The 18,425-nt window shown below is 42.5% G+C and overlaps 1 protein-coding gene across 5 annotated transcripts in view; it reads left to right on the top strand.

Annotated features, from left to right (window-relative positions):
* The window catches only part of LOC111171145 (spermatogenesis-associated protein 31D4-like), a 192,042-nt gene that overhangs the window by 104,561 nt on the left and 69,056 nt on the right, over positions 1-18,425 (top strand). For 4 of the 5 annotated variants that reach the window (XM_089913337.1, XM_089913335.1, XM_089913339.1 and 1 more), the window contains one exon: positions 13,912-14,053. The exons of the other annotated variant lie outside the window; for it this stretch is intronic. The gene's annotated coding sequence lies outside the window, so the exon portion shown is untranslated. The remainder of the gene's footprint in view (positions 1-13,911; positions 14,054-18,425) is intronic. 5 annotated transcript variants of the gene reach the window in all.

An 18,425-nucleotide genomic window follows, 5' to 3' on the forward strand; every position in this document is an offset into this window, starting at 1 on the left:
AGGCGTCTTGCTCTGGTTTTCCTTGTTTCTGGAGGAGCTGCTTGGGCATGTCACTTCATCTCTGAGACTTGGGCTTCTCTTTTGTAAAATGGGAATAATAATATATAAATGGCTAGGACAGTGGTGAGGATTCAGTGTGAAAATATGTATATATTTGAGCCCTTTGTAGACCTTAAAGCTTTATGCTACTGTTAATTCTCTGGATTAAAAAAAAAGTTTCAAGGTGCTTGTATTTTGTAATTTTCGTGAGTTGGTAGAAAAAAGTAAGCATTTTTTCCTCTAATCCCAGCTCTCTATTTGTGTCAGGGCCTTGAGCAAAGCAATGGCAAACCCTGCTTTTACTGCCCTGCTTGGTAAAGTGGGAAGTGGTCTCTCTCCCTCTCCCCTTCTTTCTCTCCCTCCTTCTCTCCTTCAGTTCCTCCTCTCTCAGATGTAAAGATTAATTGGATGGGGTCTGTGCTGTCTGCCAGGAAGATAGAAAGTGTGAAGCATCATCTGGATGGGATTGGGAAGCACTAGATTCTCCTTCCTCTGCTTTTGACAAACAGAGTGACAGCCCATCGCTGTGTTTAAACAAGTTAATATGTATGTTCCTTGACATAAGGAAGCGCTCTAATCATGAAATACAGCTTGCATGTCATTTGGTTTTGAGATTTTATTGAGCACTACTGATCTTGACATATTTTGGTTGGCACCACATTCTTGGTGTAGTGGGTTAGCACTGAATAGTTTGCAGACTCTGTGAAACAAAATCCTCATTTAATGGTTTAGTTTGGCTACATTTCAAAAATACACAAAAACATAATGCAATTCTATTTTATAGGGATTTTTTTTTTCAACTTGTGGCTTTGGTTTTGTTTTTTGTTTGTTTTTTCCTTTTTCCTCAGTGCCTTTTTTTTTTCTTTCTCCCTCTGTCTCTCTGTCTTTCTCTGTGTGTCTGTGTCTCTCTTTTCATATTCCAACTGCAGCAACCCACAAAGAAAGCTCCAAAGAAAGACGAGCTTGTGAACTGACTGAACTGCAAGCAGAAGAATCCTCTTTGTAGTCCTCGATGTCAAGAATGTGTTTACACCGTGGCCTAATGCTCTGAACCTTTGTGTGTGAGTTCAGGGATTCAGAACATATGAAGGCCACCACATAGCGGTGTGTGACAGGTCTGAAGCTCCCCAGTAGAAGCACTTGGGCTAAACGTGCCATAAGACTTCAGTCAACACCAGCCCCCAAAGTCACTGAACTCCGTGACATCATGCCCAGGCAGGAAGAGTCAATAGGCCTCTGGCACGTCCTCCAGTTCCTAACCCATGGACAATATTTAGAAAGCAGCGCTGGGCTCAGGCAGCCCTCTCAATTACTTTGGCGGGAACCTTCCAGAGTACATTTTGCTACCTCTTTGTGATGTAAACAGGGGGGCTCACGGTTGGCAGGAGATGTCCTTTCTGTGTTAATTATGCAAGAGGCGTAATTATAGTTCCAGGGTCTGGAAGCGGCATAGAGTTCTTTGGAGAACTTCACAGGGATTTTTCTGTTATGACATAGTTTATCTGGAAAAAAAAAAAGTAAGGCAAAAGTCATTTCCAAAGAGGAAAAAATAACACTATTCATGCTAGTGTTCCATTCCATATTGAGTAGATCACGAAATTGGAGTAGACATTTTTTGGGAACGGGGGTGTCTGAAAGTGTTGAACTCACATTATGGTGGGAAAATCTGGATAAATACTGATGAATGGATGTGGATGGAGAAGGATATAAAAATAAATGTTTTTATTTAGGAAAGCAATAATGAAGCATCCAGCCGTATCTGAGTGAATTTGTTAGTACCCTGCGCCCTGGGGATATGGAAAAAGATTTCACCATAGTAATAGTAATCTGGCCTGAACCTGAGTCATAAAATTCCTCCTGCCCCCAGATGTTCAGTTAGAGGGCACTTCGTTACTCTGCTGATGTAGCGAGAAATCGCAGAACTGCCAGGGTAATGGAGAGAACAGTGACAGGTGGAGAGCTAAGGCTGTTTCTCTGTTATGAAACATGTTTTTATGGGTAATTCTGATGTACGGTAGGTATTAAATAGAGCACCTGAGAGATGTTTTATTTCAGATTAATGCTAGATCGATATTTTCCCCATGGCACTAATAATCCGGCAGCTTTCACAAGCCCGTTTCGCCTCGCAGTTCCTCACAAGCTCTGTCTGTTGTGGCATAAGGGTGAGCGCTTGAATCAAAATTTCTGCCTTACAGGGCTTCCCTGGTGGCGCAGTGGTTGGGAGTCCGCCTGCCGATGCAGGGGACGCGTGTGCGTGCCGCGGGGCGGCGGGGCCCGTGGGCCATGGCCGCTGGGCCTGCGCGTCCGGAGCCTGTGCCCCGCGGCAGGAGGGGCCACAGCAATGAGAGGCCCGCGTACCGCAAAAAAAAAAACAAAAAAAATTCTGCCTTACAAAAGGAGAGAATCACCTTTACTATCTGTGCTTGTGATATGATGCTTTTTTTTTTTTTGGAGGGGAATAAGATATTACTCGGTTCTACCGCTGCAATTTAGAGATAGGGATATACATACGGACAGCCCTGAGTGGAAAAGAAAAAAAAAGCATTTCAAGAATGGCGTTTTGTAATTAAGTGATCATTTAAGACGCCCCTTTATGCGTGTATGCTGGTTTGAAAGCCAGGGGACATACCATTTCAGCCTAACATCTCGGCTGTCTGCACCACGCAGGACGCACAATCCTTGTTTAAATGTGTGCTTCTTGCATACTTCAAGGGCTGTCACAGGAACAATAACAAGAGGCCTGTTGTTGAAACCACATCGTTTCCATCACAGCAGAAAAAAAAAAAAATAAGGTCACTGTGAGCTTGGAACATTGTTAGGTTTGAGCCTGCCCAAATAATTTCATTCATGTTAAAATTTAAGGAGATGAGAAACATATTGCTTGAGAAGATAGAAGTTATTTTACATCTGCCCCCTTCCCCCACTGCAGTACTGGAGCGCCTGCCTGTTTCCCACCCGCTTTTAGCTGGAGGGCCAGTCCTCTCTGCCACTCCCACCCCACTCTACTGGTTGGCTCTTTTTTTTTTTTTCCGATTTGTTAAGATGCTAAAATCTGCTTTGTGTGATTTATGAAGGAACTTGAAGCGATTAGTTTCATAGTGCATGAAAATTCCTCAGGTTCGGGCGGGGGTGGGGGGGATGGCCAATCTGCTACACTGTTTGCTGTGGACTGGATGGGAGCTTGAGCAGCTCGGAGCCATAAGGAGATTGTGTTGAGTTATTAAACACTTGTGGTAAAGCTGCTTATTGTTAATTCCCCCATGTCCTGCTGAAGCGATAGGATAAAATCAGATCGGATTAGATCAAAGAGCCTGGGAGCCAGTCTTTGGACCAGATTCATTTAATCAATAAAGAGACCTCCTGAGCGAGGGGTAGAGAGTAGGGGCAGTCCTGGTTGCTTAGGAGATTAAGATGGGGGGTAGGGGCAGCGGTGGGAAAGAAACAACATTTATTTCGCTCTTCTTTTCGAAGTGTAATGCTCCTCTCAAACATTTTAGCCACACTCACCAAAGGGTCTAAACATTTCTTTAAGATTTCCTTACTCCCAATACTCCATTCCTCCTAAAATGTCCTATAAACCAGGAGGTTATTTAAAACAACAACAACGACACAGCTTGTGTTCCGTAAAAGTTATTTCCACAAAAGCAATTTAGGCTTAAGTGATTCCCCAAGAAACATTAATCCCTTATGAGTTAATCTGCAAAATTTCCTATTGTCCCTTTGTGAGGAGAAATAATAGAGAAACACCAAAAGGCCAAAGTCTGTCCCCACCCCTCTCTTTGTATTCTCCCCAGTGCCCACCTCCCAACCCCCGCCAATAATTATAAAGCTTTGTGTATTAAGAGGTATGATGTCCTGTCCTTCATCCATGATTAACACTTAAACCGATGCATATTCATTCATCTCTTAGCCCTACCAAACCCGCTAAAATGAGGACTTGCCAAGAAGGAAGTGACACCCATTAGAAAGTTAACCACAGAAAATGAGAGAAAAAAAATGAAGGATGGAGCAAATTAAGGATGCAAGTCCCTCAATGGTTATCGGTCTTAATGGTGTTATAAAAATGATGTCGGCTTTTACCAGGAATAATTTATATTCTGAATTAAGTGAGGATATGTATCTATAAATCCATTCCATAAAACTTAATTTTCCATCTAGATATGCTGATTACTTCAGGCCCGGCATACCTTTACCAGTTGTTAATTACCGCGGGATGGTTTAACACTATTTTCCAAATCAGCATGCATGCATAAAATGACTGCAATCCAATTTGACACATTATTAGTGATGATTATTGTCATAGATAAATTAGATTGAACAGAAAATAACCTTCATCCTTAGCATGTTTTAGCTCTCAGAATTAATGTGATTTGGTGAACACATATAAATAAAAATCTGATGAGTCCCTGCTGACTACAGGGCCTGCTGGTGCTGAAGTGTATCAATTTCATGCAGACGATGAATTCCTTAAGCATTCAATGATAATCATGCTTGATTTGACAAGACTTTCTCATGCTATTTTAGGGCCTTAATTTTCTGTGAAGTTCTGTCAAGTGCTCATCAAGCACCCACTTATCTCCGTATCTTAACCTGGCAGCCAATCACAAGGTTGCCTAACAGTACAACTACTGAGCGCAGCCCATTAATATTCGAGTCACGTGACTGTCCAAGGAGCGAAACCAATCAATGGCTGATTAACATTCAGGTCACGTGACTCCTGAGGAGAGTAAATGAGTTACACAGTAAGACATCAAACAAATTTTCATCTTGAAAGAGTGATTGCTTTTTCTGCTGCTGTGATGTTTGTCAAATTCGCTCTAGCCTTGTCCAATTAAGCTCCATGAGCTGAATTAATAATGAAGAGATGTAAGCACCGCGCCAGCGTGAGAGCTGTGAGTGGTGCCATGGAATGAGAACTGCTAAAAAAAAAAAAAAAAAATTTCTTAGAATGATTGAAAATCACATCTGGATAACCAGAATAATTGCTTTTGCAATCTTGATGCTGTTTCGTACTCTCCAGTGCAAAGTGTGAACTGGAGTATGCTGGGATATGGTACTTGTTTTGCGTTATACTTCAAAGATGAATGTGGTTTTGGGTTTAGAATGAATTTAAAGGCATTACGCAAATACATGTTAATTGGATTATTGTTTGTGACCCTAGTAATGAATTTCATTTGCACACTCAATTATGTTCTGGGGCCTTCTAGAGATAGGATCTCTCAAGATTTTTAAACTTATCTGTAGGAGGGAAGGAGATTATTCTGAATTCTCGTGTCCTGGGTGGAAGAAAGGACTAAACCAAGTACTTTAGAGAGAACTTGTGTGGATATGTGTGTGTGCAGTTTATTTTATTAACATTCACAGGTCAGAAAATTAAATTCACTGAATTGTTTCAAAATGCACAGGTGAACCTCATAAGAATTTCAGAAAAAGGCAGGTGCTCTCTTACTGATGATAGCCAGTGACAGCTTTCTTGTAGTTTCAAAGTTCTATTCAATCACAAAGTCAATTGCATTTCGGCACAGATGCACTACTAAATTCAGGTGACATGTTTAGAATAGAGACCCTGAGACTAATGAAGCTTTCATTCTTTCCCTGAAGGAAGTGAGACTTGACTAATGGTCTATTGGAATTATCAAAGAGTGTCAAAACCCACTTAATAAGTTCCAGCATGAAATTAGCCAAATTCCCAAAGGCCTTTCTAAAACAATATAGTCAAATAAAAGGTGTTGGGCATGCTGGAAAGAGTGTTAAAACCAGTTACTTGGAAGTGATGAGAAATAAATCTAACTGTAGGCAGGAGGCAATGTTTATGTGTACAGTTAATAACCTTCTTAATGGGACTTCTTGGCTTGGTGATTCCCATACGGGGAGGAAAGTGAGATGTGGAACACAGGGTAGGCGAAGGGCCGTAAGTCAATTCCCAGCACTGTTAGTCAAGGGTGGAAATTGCAAAGAGAGAAGCAATGAATTTAAAAGCCCCAGCAAGCAGAGAGAGTGGAAGGAGAGATGAGCTGTTCTAGGGGAGGAGGTGGATATGGAGTGATTGAGTCTAAGTTGGACCATCCTCCTAATGGAAGGAAAATCTACTTAGTCCTAAGGACAAGGAGCTCCACCAATTCCCGGAGAGTGATTCCTTTCTGACAGTTCCTTACTAAAGAACATTATTGTTCATAATTCCTCAGGGCGTGTAAGGCCGGAAAGGGGACGTATTATAGAAATGTTTTGTTTTTTTTAAAGCAAGCGTAGAGATCCCAACCACAAGGCTCAAATTGAATTTCAAATACCTGTGAAAACACAGCTCTGAGTTTGTATGAAAAGATCTGCGGTACCCAAGGTAACATGTTTAACTGATATACATTTCCTGAATATTTTCCCCATGACTTGCTCTGCAGCAAACTGGCAGCCTGGAGCTCTGCTTACATTCAACCCACATGCAGTGGAGCCGCTTCCTACGAGTGCCCCCACTTCCTGACGCTTGAGAGCCATGGAATGGAAGGTGGCTCAGCGGCTGTAGAAGGCCCTGAATAAAAGCGTATTCCACTTTCTGCATAACTTTACATAATTAATAGTTGTCCATGCAAACTATTGTTTGCCTTAATTGTTGTTTCAACAGCTGTTTTCATGAAATTGTGAAGCCCGCTGTGTCTAATCCTTTGAGCCCACTATTGATAACAAGAACAGCTCTGAACTTGCTCTGGAGGAAGAGTTTGTTCCCTGCCAAGCTGGAAAACCGTCCTGAAGTTACTTGAAAAATAAGGCCCACAGTGGGACTGGTTGTGTAGCTAATCCATTAGGCTTTTCAAAAGAGCCGTGCTCTGTACCCTTATGGCTAAATTGACCCAACAACCAATCAATGCCTTTATTTGCTGCGTGGCTGCCCCTGAAGGGTCTTAGAGCTGGTCCAACTCGTAATCAAAGCCTCCATCAGTACCGGGGCCCTGATGACATAAATGGCCAAACTTTCAACGCGGCTGGCCCCAGTCCAGTCACACCATGTTGGAGATACAAAGAGGCTGTGTTGCACGGTGGAATTCATTTTCTTGTTTACTTCCTCCAGAAACAAGAGCATCATCAGCACGCCCAGTGCATCGGATCAGACCGCCGAGTTGTTGACAGAAGCTTGGCGAGGCTTGCCAGCTTTCCACACGAAATGCTGGCTTTCTTCTCACACACCCCCTACCGTTTGAGTCTCTGCCAATTGTAGCACATCAGAGCGGCCATTGAGATAATGACCGTGAAGTCTCATGATACACTTTGATGAAGTGTAACACTTTTTTAAAGGATTTTTGTCTGTGCCAAAATGATCGAGGCTGACTAAAAATCGCCCCATCAAAATCAAGGCTGATTGATGAACAGCAGGCGGAGGCATGAGCCTCCCCAGAGAAGATGGGGGGGGGGATTTTGCAGCCAAAGTGTCTTTCTTTCCTTGTCTATGTGCAGCACAGATTTTTTTTTTTTAAAGTCATCTTTGTTTCAGATGAATTCATGTCAGTGGCTGATGCTTCAGCCTTCAACATTTTTAAATTATTTTTTTCTATCAACTCCCGGAAGATACAAGGAGTGATTCCTTTCTGACAGTTTCTGACTAATGACTTAGAAAAGAACGTCGTTGTTAATAACTTGATGTTGGTTGGGAAAAACACATTGGGTATTTCAGGGCAACATAGAAGTTTTCAGTCAGAGGCTGACTCTGGTGTAACGTTCAGGTAAATTCGGATTTCTCTAGTTTACCTGAAATTGAGAGTATGATACACAGATGTGGTTCTGAGCCAGTAAAAACCCAAATCAAACCAGTATTAAAAAACAAAATTCAAACAAGAAAAATTTAAAAATCTAATTGGCTTTATTCAAGAATCCATGAATCAGGCAGCATCCAATCTAGCAGATAGAAAGGAGCTCCGAGGAGCTGAACACAGTGAAGGACTTTTGGAGGCAGACGGGAGCAGGAACAAGGACGTTACATGAGCAAAAAGTGGATTGGCTGTGGCCAGGCCACTTTCCTTTAGTGGATGGCAGGGGTTTGTCAGGCAGGTGACCTCACTAGTGCTGACTAGGTGATTCCTGATTGACTGGTTTAAGGTTCCATCTCTGGGAGGGGTCAAAACTGTAATTAAGTCTTGGTTTGGTGATGTGGGGTTAGCATAAGCCACTCCATTTTGGGCCTGCTGTCTTGTTTTTAACACCATTAACAACGTACATGAAGACTGTGAGCTTCTTTGGGAGAAAAAGCATGTGTTTAATTTACTGCCCAGTCCATCATGACTGCCGTTTATCGAATACCTGCTGTCATCCAGGGCTAGTATCAGGTGACTAAGGTATACACAGATAGTGAGACTTTTCACATGGAGGCCGTGATCTTCACAACTCCATCTCACCGCCACCATTTTAGGTAAGGAAACCAAGGTCCAAATGGGGAACCTGAGGCCTGGAGATGTTAAATAACTTAGTCAAGCCCAAAGACTTGGGAAGTGGGGAAGACCCGTGTGCTTGCTCACGAGATGTGTTCTTTCTGCCTCTGCAGTTGACTGCTTCCATTGTATACCTGATAGAGGTCATTAAACGGTGCTCAGTGGGAGAAGGGGAAGCAATTTGTGGTTGAATTGGTAAAGGCAACGAATAAAATGGATTTACGGTTTGCCATTCTCACCTCTCAGCTTTGCAAGAAGACATGAGCTACATAGCATCCTCTGATGCCAGTTAACCAACTTATGCTCAGAAATCAGGTTTGAGTTTGAGTGAAGCTGCAGTGAGGTTTTGGCTAACCTCTGTCTGTTTGTAGATTACCTTCTCATTCAAGGTTACAGCACAGGATAGGGCCTATCCTTGGGAGGAAGTGTGGTTGGTGAGCTCTAGGACTTCTCAGAATGTCACAATTCAAGAGACACCTGTGCTGAAGCAAGTGCAAAAATCACAAGTGCAAAGAGGGTTACACTTTGGTTACCTTTAGCATCTTTGTTTCTGCTTCTGGAGCAAGAATGTATGTCAGAGTGGAGTAGAGGGCCATAAACTGGAGGAAGAGTGAGAGTAAAGGAAGTCAGGGGTAGGGGAATAATGATAAAAAACACTTGTTTTGGGCTTCCCTGGTGGCGCAGTGGTTGAGAGCCCGCCTGCCCATGCAGGGGACACGGGTTCGTGCCCCAGTCCGGGAAGATGCCACATGCCGCGGAGCAGCTGGGCCCATGAGCCATGGCCGCTGAGCCTGCGTGTCCGGAGCCTGTGCTCTGCAACGGGAGAGGCCACAACAGTGAGAGGCCCGAGTACCGCAAAAAACCAAAACAAAACAAAAAAACCACTTGTTTGAATGTGCAAATGAGATTCCTTTGGGCTTCTTTTAAATGTCTTCATGCTGTTTCTCTAAGTACAGTCAAATAAAAGATGACAAAAACTCAGACGACAGAACAAAGGCACCGAGCTAATTGTGTGCACACATTGCAAGCAGTAAACTGCAGGGTTTCATTACCCTGTTTCCAAAGAAAGCATATTTCAAGAGTTGAGATAGATTCACCCCAGTTTGCACTAGATTTTACTAATTATTTAGACTTTAAAAAGAAACAGCACCCCAAATCCAAGTGTTGCAGAGAGTTTTGGCAACTAAATTTGTACACCTGGGCCCTGTGAAAGAAAAAGAACAACAGAGGCTAAGAGAGGGCAGAAATGGGGGAAGGCCTCTCACTTCACAGAAGCCAGGCAGGAGTTACATATATCCATTTGCACAAGGAATAATGGACTCAGAGGTTCAGAGAGTTCTTTCAGCCTTCCTTCTACCAGAGTATGGGCATGTTCATTTTATAGAGGGTGAGTAGTCTACTGGGAGAGTGGATCACAAACTCATTAGTTCATTTCACAGAGAAAGCACTCAGACTCCAAAGGAAGAGGGCTCTAGTCTATTTCTTTCAGAAGCCCTTGAGTGAGAGAGCCACAAAAATCCACCTGATTTTAAAGAAAACTGTCACTACCTGTTTGAGCCCATCCCTTAACGTCACTTTCCTCATTTGTAATATGATGGCTTTATATTCTCTGAAGCCCTCCCAGCTCTAAAAGTGGATAGTTTGGGGATTCATTAAGTACCGACTAATACCTTTCATTTCCACTGATTCTAAGAGGATCTTGAAACTGATTGAATCAAACAAAATTGACAAATAAAAAGATCTATTTGTTACTTTCGAAAAAAGCTCCACTTCCCAGCCTTTACTCAAGCCAGAGTTTCTCAAAGTGTGGTCTCTGGACCTAGGGTATCAGCATCACCTGAAATGCAAATGATCAAGCCCCTCCTCCACCACTTACTGAATTAGAAACTCTGAAAGTGGGGCTCATCCATCTGCATTTTAACAAGCCCTCCAGGTGACTTTGATGCTTGCTCAGTTCCCAGGCCACTTGCTCTAGCTGTCCCAGCTGCCTGAAATGACGTTTTTTGAGGTTTATTTGAGACCTAGCTCAAATTTTGCTTTCTTCAAGAAGCCTTTCCAGCATCCCCCAGATGAAATTAAGTTCTCCTTTTCCTACTGCCTTGGAGCATTTCCATTCCACCTTTGTCAAACTTCTTTGCGTCTGCTGTAACTGTATGTGTGTTTGTCCATGATGTAGAGCCTCGCAGGGTGTGGTAGGCAGCCTCTAAAACGGCCCCCAGTGATCACCATTTGTTTCCCTCCTCTTGAGTGTGAGTTGGTCTAATAAGACTTACTTCTGGGCTTCCCTGGTGGCGCAGTGGTTGAGAGTCCGCCTGCCGATGCAGGGGATGCGGGTTTGTGCCCCGGTCCGGGAGGATCCCACATGCCGCGGAGCGGCTGGGCCCGTGAGCCATGGCCGCTGAGCCTGCACGTCCGGAGCCTGTGCTCCGCAATGGGAGAGGCCACAACAGTGAGACGCCCGCGTACCGCAAAAAAAAAAAAAAAAAAGACTTACTTCTGTAGCAGAAGCAATGGGATATCAATTCCAAGATAAAGTTATAAAATGGCTGGCATCCATCTTGGTCATATTCTCTTGCTTACCTTGCCTCCCTCCTTCTCCTTCTCTCACTCCTGTTACTCCTTCTCTCCCTTCTCTTCCTCCCTCATCACTCCTCCCACCCAGCCTGACCTCCATGTAAATGTTAGGGAACTGTGGACCGAAACCGCCGGCTCTGGCCAGGCATGAAAATAATCATGTGCATGAACTGTCTCACAACACGAGGTCCCAATAAGGAACACGAAACTGACAAGCTGCCGCGAAAACCAAACGGAAGAATTCGGGAGGAGCCAAAAGGTGGGAGGAGTCGCCAGCCCATATGTCCTGCGAACCTCCCAGGAACCTTTACGCTGGAATCCATCTTGACTGGGGCATGCGCGGGCCACCCGGAAGGGCCCTGGGTTGGACCAAATGTGGGCACGAGCAAGATGACTGGCCAGAGACAACCTGGAAACCAGACCCATCTCCGTAAAACCTGAGACGGTGAACCGCGAGGCAGAGCAGTTCTCCTGGGTGCCGTTACTGTGCTGCTATCCACTCCAGCGCCCCTTTTCAGTAAAGTCTTGTTTTGTCAGTACATGTGTCTCCTCGGACAATTCACTTACGAGTGTTAGACAAGAGCCCACTCTCGGGCCCTGGAAGGGGTCCCCTCCAGTAAAGTAAACAAGCTCAGGCTATCCTGGGCTGTCCAGCCAGGGAGGCCCTGGAGGATGAGAGACCACATGGAGAAGCGCGGAGCCAGCCCTGTGGAAAGGCACCTGTGAGTGAACTTGTAAGTGGATCCTCCCCTGAGCTGAACTTAGAAGTGACTGCAGCTCCTGCAGACACCTTGATTTGCAGTCTTGTGAGTGACCTTGAGCTAGAACCACCCAGGTAAGCCTCTTCTCCATTCCTGAGCCACAGAAACTATGAGGTAACAAGTGGCTAAGTTTTGGAGTAATGTGTTGTGCAGCAATAGATAACTAAAACGCAGGACTGGCATGTTTTTGTATTCTCCGAAGCACATAATGGGATGCCTTGCTTATAATAGGAGTTTGTTATATGACAGTTGGAACCGGAAGAATGTTGCCTTGAGAAATTTTCAGGAGTAGTTGATTTCTAGGTTTGTAAGGGATGTATTCACTGTGGGTCCCAGGGAAAATATGTCTGAATAAGTTATTGGAAAACAACAAAAAGGGTGGGTGTTAGGGTGGCAGTTAACATGTGATGAGTTTGAGGAAAACACAATTAGGCTTCCAGACAATCTGCGTTTTCCTGCAGTTGTGGTTCTGTAACTGGATGAAATGAGACTTTTTTTTTTTTTTTTTTTTTTTTTGCGGTATGTGGGCCTCTCACTGTTGTGGCCTCTCCCGTTGCGGAGCACAGGCTCTGGACGCGCAGGCTCAGTGGCCATGGCTCATGGGCCCAGCTGCTCCGCGGCATGTGGGATCTTCTCGGACTGGGCCACGAACCAGTGTCCCCTGCATCGGCAGACAGACTCTCAACCACTGCGCCACCAGGGAAGCCCAAGACTTTTTTTTTTTTTTTAAATAACCATTTGAAGAGGATTGAGGCCCAACTACCTAAATAAATATCTGTAGTGCGATAAAGCCCAGAAGTGACAAAATGTCAGCCAGAGGCCACTATATGAGGACCAAGTGCAACACTGAAGAGTTTGAGTTTGCATTTAGCTGAGACAAGTATCCAAAGAACTCTGCTTCACATCTATTCTGTCCCCAACTACATACCTTTTTCTCAACATCCTGACATTTATATAATGTTTTCTTTTTTTATTGAGGTATAGTTGATTTACAGTATTATATACGTTTCAGGTGTATCAACATAGTGATTCACAACTTTTAAAGGTTATACTTTATTTATAGTTATTATAAAATATTGACTATATTCCCTGTGCGGTATCATATATCCTTGTAGCTTATTTATTTTCTGCATAGTAGTTTGTACCTCTTATTGCCCCGCCTCACCCCCAACCGTGCCCCTCACCCCTGCCCTCTCCCCACTGGTAACCACTAGTGTGTTCTCTGTATCCTGAAATTTATATTTTCTTTTTTTTTTCCATTATAGTTTATTATAAGATATTGAATAGAGTTTCCTGTGCAATACAGTGGGACCTTATTGTTTATCTATTTATATATATGGTAGTTTGTATCTGCTAATCCCAAACTCCTAATTTATCCCCCCCTTCCCCCTTTGGTAACCATAAGTTTGTTTTCTATGTCTGTGAGTCTGTTTCTGTTTTGTAAATAAGTTGATTTGTATCATATTTTAGATTCCCCATATAAGTGATATCATATGATATTTGTCTTTCTCTGTCTGACTTACTTCACTCAGTATAACAATCTCTAGGTCCATACATGTTGCTGCAAATGGCATTATTTCATTCTTTTTTATGGACGAATAGTATTCCATTATATATATGCACATTGACATATTTATTTTCTAATCAGCAACTCCCAACTTTGCCTTGAATGATCTTCTGAAAGGAAGAACAACAGATAATGCTGGGATTTGGGAGTAGCTGGAATTCTGTCTTCCTTCTTTTATGCAAAGTACACCTCTTGCCTGGTTCAGTGTCAGTCTGCTTTCTTTCCCCTTTCTTGTCTGAAGGAGAGCTGAGTATGCCTGAGAGGAAGGAGAGGAGGTTGAAAACAGGCTTGCAGCCCACCTCTCACACAAGCAGAAGCTTGTCCACGGAGTGACGGTCTGCTGTTCACTCTACCCTTCAGGACTAGGACCCAAAATGCTCCCTGGGTGCTCCTGAATGCTGCTTCTGGCTCCTTCCACCCACCCACACACATACACACACACACACACACACACACCCACCCACACAAGAGTGTAATGCACTCCTTTGAGAAGTCTGCTCTCGGAGAGAATGCAGCCAGCTGGAACCAGCAGTGGAACATCCTTCTCTTGGTACTTCAGGACATAATGGAGACTGACCTTCTGGGACACTGACTGCTGACTGGGAGAAGAATGAAGACTTTAATTCAAATGAGCTTGTTTGCACTTTCCTGGAGAAAAATCTTGGCTTGGATGACACCCAGTGTAATGTGGTTTATTTGGTGTAAGTACAAGAATTTTTCTTTTCATTTTCTCATTTCCTGAGCTTAGAGCTTTCTTCTTGAGAATTTTTTCTTTCCACTGTTGTTGTCATGTTTGGCCTCATTTTGAAAAGTAAAAAAAAATTTAAGAGAAAGGATCAATTAAGTTTTGTATGTTAGCTTGCCTATTGCTTGTGTTACTCAACTAAGGAAATGCCAACTAAAACTATATAACTGTGTGATTCAAGACACAGTACTTATAGAATAAGTGTCAGACAAAATTGTTTCTCTTATGATCTGAGCTGGGAGGGGTGGGGCCCAAGCAAGCTTTTTTGAGTTTGGAGGAATTTTGAAGTTGTTGCTTTACAGAAACTATGATCTTGCTGGAATGATCCTCTGGGCTCAACATGCTGCAATTTCTTCCTTGTTCCTTTCTCCCCATGCCTGCCTCACCCTTTGCAAGAACTTTCCTCTTTGAGGGGCATTGGATAGAAATGACAGTCTCCTCTCACCCTCTGCCGGGCTCTCCCCACTGAGAGAGGAAATGTGAGATGATGAGAGTCCCCCATCTGCCAGTCCACGTCACTTGGCTGCGAGAATTAGTTGATGAATTTGCTGCTCACGTGTGGCCAGTTTCTCGTGTGATCTCAGTGGATCCAAGTTCTACCACATCTCTGTGGATGCGGGTTAGGTTAGATAACTATTGCTCTGCAAATCTCACTCTCCTCTAGCAGATTTACCTAAGTCTGCATTAAAAAAAATTTTTTTTTATTGGGGTATAGTTGATTTACAATGTTGTGTTAGTTTCAGGTGTACAGCAAAGTGAATCAGTTATACATATACATATATCCACTCTTTTTTTAGATTCTTTTCCCTTAGAGGCCATTACCAAGTATTGAGTAGAGTTCCCCGTGCTATACAGTAGGTCCTTATTAGTTATCTATTTTATATATAGTGGTGTGTATATGTCAATCCCAATCTCCCAGTTTATCCCTGCCCCCCACCTTACCTCCTGGTAATCGTAAGTTTGTTTTCTATATCTATAGCTCTATTTCTGTCTTGTAGATAAGTTCATTTGTACCCTTTTTTTAGATTCCACATATAAGTGATATCATATGATATTTGTCTTTCTCAGTCTGACTGACTTCACTTAGTATGATAATCTCCAGGTTCCATCCATGTTGCTGCAAATGGCATTATTTCATTCTTTTTTATGGTCGAGTAATATTCCGTTGTATATATGTATCACATCTTCTTTATCTATTCTTCTGTCAGTGGACATTTAGGTTGCTTCCATGTCCTGGCTATTGTAAATTGTGCTGCAATGATCATCGGAGTGCATGTATCCTTTCGAATTATGGTCTTCTCCAGGTATATGCCCAGGAGTGGGATTCCTGGATCATATGGTAGCTCTATTTTCAGTTTTTTAAGGAACCTCCATTACATTCCCACCAACAGTGTAGGAGGGTTCCCTTTTCACCACACCCTCTCCAGCATTTATTGTTTGTAGATTTTTTGATGATGGCCGTTCTGACTGGTGTGAGGTGATACCTCACTGTAGTTTTGATTTGCATTTCTCTGATGATTAGTGATGTTGAGCATCTTTTCATGTGCCTCTTGGCCATCTGTATTGTATGTCTTCTTTGGAGAAATGTCTGTTTAGCTCTTCCACCCATTTTTTGATTGGGTTTTTTTTTGATATTGAGCTGCATGAGCTGTTTGTATATTTTGGAGATTAATCCCTTGTTGGTCTAAGTCTACATTTTAAGGGAAGATGTAGAAACCATACTGGACTCCGGTCCAAGTAATTATTTCTAATACATATCTGTTAGATATTAAAAATAAGTTTGATCCCTCTTCCACTCTTGCGTCCGTGTGTCAATTGGCTCAGCAATCAAAGTCTGGACTACGACCAACACCCTCTTTGGCCATTCCAGCTCTGAGGGCTCATTCTAGCTCTTCCACCTGCTCATTCTAACCTAACCCCATTCCAACCTTCATTTGTTTGGTCTTGGAAACAAAGAGGTGGGGTCTGTTCTCTCCCGTCCCAAACTTATTTGTGCTGAGGCCACATGATGGTGGTCCATGTTGATGGCACTGAAAGAGCGAGCACGGCCCAACCCTGCTTCCTCCCTCTGTTTATACTTTTGTCCACTTGGAAGGCATTTGCCAGGGAAGAAAAGCCATGCATTCTTGGTCTAATTTATAGGGCACTGTTAAGCAGATGGCATAAGTGGTTTATTTTTAAGGAGGTTATTACTGGTCACAAAATTTCAAGTCAGCTATTTGCAGGGAACCCTGATGAAGGAGGCCCCTGTTTGTGGCGTCCACCCTCCAGAGCATCTGACAGAGGGCTTACTGTGCTTTTGCACCCAACCACATTTAATCCATTTATAAGACCCCTTTGTGTGAGATCCCATACCAGAGGAAATTAATGTAGGATATTGCAAACAGCTTTTAAGAATGTCTTTTCTATAGAAGAACTGTGTCGTTCTGAGAGCAAAGTGGGCTTTTTTTCCCCCACATTGTTATGACTTGACATCTCTGATGTGGAGTGTTTCCAGCCAGTTATGATAAGAAAAGGCTGGAATTTTCACTCGTGAAAACCACAGCAGAAGAAAGCTATTAGATTATCTATTCTCTTACTCTCCTCCTGTAAATGTAAGTGTATTTAATTTGGGGTCCAAGTGTGGGGAAGAGAGGTGACAGCACTTAAAAATTAGGGTATGAAAAATTGAAAGTTCAAGATGACAATGGCTAGTCATGCGGACAACAGAAGATAAACATGTACCTTACATGAAGGAAGATATTTCCTCATCCAGTAGGAAATTTTAGATTTTTAATTTCTGGGAATGAAAACAAAATTTTTAAATTAAAAACTGACACCAGATGCCAACTTTTGGGGTTTTTTGTTTTGTAAGTAGGGTGTTGTGAAGAAAGTAACTACCAGCTTCAATTTCCTCATTCCATAAAATAAGGACAATATGATATAAAGAAAAAGTAAGACATAATCCCATAAAGAACCATTCTTGAATAAAGCAATAAAGTAAAATGTCACTATACTGGACGTTGGGGGCTTTTACAACAGACAGTGAACTTACCCTTACTGCTTGGCCCCAGTTCAAGACCTGATGCTGGGAACGCTGCTCTGGGCGTTGGAGTGCATCAGCTGTGAAGTCAGATGACCTGTGGTCAAGTCTATCCCTTGTCACCAGTGGGTGTGTGACTTTGGGCAAGTTATTTCCCCAACTTTCCATTTTTGCAGATGCACAATATGGATAAGAGTGATACCTACTCTTCATAAGGCTGTTGGGAGGATTACATGAGGTAAGGGAAAGTGACTGGTGCCTAATGAGTGTGCGGCACTAGGCGGCTGTTATCAAAGGACTGACGTAGCCCTGTGGACCGTTGTGAGGACAGAATACAGAGTTAAAGCAGAGATTTTAAAAGAGCTGACATTAGAGGAACATGATTTTTTTTGTTTTTGCTTATTTGCTAAAGTCACCTGAATTTTAGCTTTTATGCCTATAAGCGTACCATTTAGTAAATAAAGAGTAGAAATTTGAAAGAAAAGAAACAATATCTTATGAAGGTAGAGGTGGCTAGTATAGAAAATGGAGTTCATAGAGGCAAAGCTTATTGCTTTTTTTCTTAATTGAAATATAGTTGAGATACCATATTATGTTAGTTTCAGGTGTAGCACATAGTGATTTGACATTTGCACACATTGCAAAATGATCACCAGGATAAGTCTAGTAACCATCTGTCCCAATAAAAAGTCATTACAATATTGTTGACCATATTCCTTATGCTATATTTTACATCCCTGTAACTTATTTATTATATAACTGGAGGTTTATACTTCTTAATCCCCTTCACCTGCTTCACACAACCACCTCTGGCGACCACTGGTTTGTTCTCTGTATCTGTGAGTATGTTTTTGTATTGTTTTGTTTGTTTGCTTTGTTTTTCAGATTCCACATATAAATGAGATCATATGGTATTTGTCTTTCTCTGTCTGACTTATTTCACTTAGCATGGTACCCTCTTGATCCATCTACGTTGTTGCAAATGGCAAGATTTCATTCTATTTTTAATGACTAATATTCCATCGTATTTTTATATACCACAGCTTCTTTATTCATCTACTGATGAACACTTAGGTTGCTTCTGTATCTTAGCTGTTATAAATAATATTGTAATCAACATAGAGGTGCACATATTTTGGGTGCATGTATTTTTTCAAAGTACTGATTTTGTTACCTTTGGGTAAATATCCAAAAGTGAAATCTCTGGCTTGTATGGTAGTTTTATTTTTAGTTTTTTTTAGGAGCCTCTATACTGTTTTACATAGTGGATGCACCAATTTACAATCCCACCAAAGTGCGAAGGTTC

The sequence above is a fragment of the Delphinapterus leucas genome, chromosome 6 (assembly GCF_059928025.1).
Source record: "Delphinapterus leucas isolate spDelLeu-1000000601 "Yukka" chromosome 6, BTC_Dleu_Yukka2, whole genome shotgun sequence".
Taxonomy (NCBI): Eukaryota; Metazoa; Chordata; class Mammalia; order Artiodactyla; family Monodontidae; genus Delphinapterus; species Delphinapterus leucas.